Source organism: Ochotona curzoniae, unplaced genomic scaffold (genome assembly GCF_017591425.1).
Source record: "Ochotona curzoniae isolate NIBS_2020 unplaced genomic scaffold, NIBS_Ocur_1.0 contig_915, whole genome shotgun sequence".
Classification (NCBI taxonomy): domain Eukaryota; kingdom Metazoa; phylum Chordata; class Mammalia; order Lagomorpha; family Ochotonidae; genus Ochotona; species Ochotona curzoniae.
Window position 1 is genome coordinate 22,569 of NW_024466612.1, and position 1,577 is coordinate 24,145.

The window sequence follows — 1,577 nt, forward strand, 5'->3', positions numbered from 1 at the left end:
AAAGTATACATATATTCCTAATTTTATTGCCCGCTAGTGATTATAATGATTAACTGAATATCACATCCTTCTGCAGTCACACTTTCATGAATGTCTGAAATTTCCTCTCTAAGGTTTTCTCTGATCAGATCTGATTTTGTCTTGTGCTTGCATGCAAGGACACTATTTTTATAACCTTTTTAACTTGTGTAACACAGAGGTTTTGCTGTATTAAAAAATCATGAAGTGATAATTTTGTTACTGTGGAACTTAGTATGGATAGTATTTTCCTGAATTCTCAGTGAATAAACCAGCATTTCACCTGTTTGGCATCCCTGCTGATCAGGATAAAGGGGCTGAGGCTGGTATAACCAACTTCAAGAAGCATTTTAGTATTTAATGTTGTTGATTCTTCTGACAATGTGATTCCTATGTAGAAGGACAAAATGAAATCTGTCCAATAGAAGAACAGAAAGCAGGTCATGAGAATGAGAGTACTCTGAGTGGCTCTGATCTCAGGGCTGGGATATTTGGCAAACCTGGAGCTCTGGAAATAGAGGACATGCTTGTGATGTTTGTACAGAGAGCCATGTACCCACTGCTGCAGCCCATGAGACTCTGAAAGGTGATGTCCCGGAGAGTCATGAGGCAGAGGAAGAGCCATCTGACTATGCGTGGAGCTGGCAACATGTAACATAATCCAATGTATGTTTTAAATTGAGACTCATTCGTGCTGTTGACAGCTGTGATGTAGTGGAGCAAGTTAGAACTTATGAGAAAGCTAAAGACCCAGAAGAGAAGGAGGTGGGGAAGAACCTGCCATGCAGAGTGTGGTTTGAACCTTCTCCACAAGGTGTTCCTGGGACTGATGGTGATGGCCTGGACTACACTGAGGAAGCAGGTGGTGCAAATGGAGAGACTTCGAGCCACCCTGTTGAGGTAAATCACAATTTTGCATATAATATTGCCTAGGAAGTTACTGAGAAGAAAAGCTGATAATGTAACTGAGATTACTCTGGCACAAAGTGTCATAATGTTACTTAAAGCCAGATGGATAAGAATAGCATCTGTAGCCTTTTTCCCAGGAGCTATGACAATCATGTGCACATGTTTCACAAGCAGAAACAAATTCCCTCCAATACCAAGTCCAGTAAGAAAAAGGAAGATTACTCTCTGGATGAAGCTACTCCAGATCATCTTGCACCTTCATGGACCAGAGCAGGAAAACCTTTGGAGAAAGACAAATGAACAAAGGTCACATGCTTCTCTGGTTTCATAGAATTGGAGAAGTGCAAGAACAGCAAGAACACTGTAGTACATAAATGCACATGGTTGAGCTACTATCTTAATCTCAGTGATCTCTGCTCTGTGTGTCATTATCACTTTTTGTCATCCTGATTTATAGAAGTTGGTTACCCTGAAATTCACATGCCTAGACATTCTTGATCCCACCAACATCACCTTCCGTGTAGCTGCACATTCATATATGTGCCAATCCTGCTTCTGTTCACACATTTCTGGAGGCATGATCAGCCCATGCCCTGTAATACTGCATGCCATCTCTTCCCCCGTCATATCCATTCAGCTCTGCCCTGGTG

At 41.6% G+C, this 1,577-nt stretch overlaps 1 pseudogene; it reads right to left on the reverse strand.

Annotated features, from left to right (window-relative positions):
• Positions 1-277: 277 nt before the first annotated feature.
• LOC121166214 lies at positions 278-1,216 on the reverse strand (annotated as a pseudogene).
• Between the last annotated feature and the right edge of the window lie 361 nt (positions 1,217-1,577).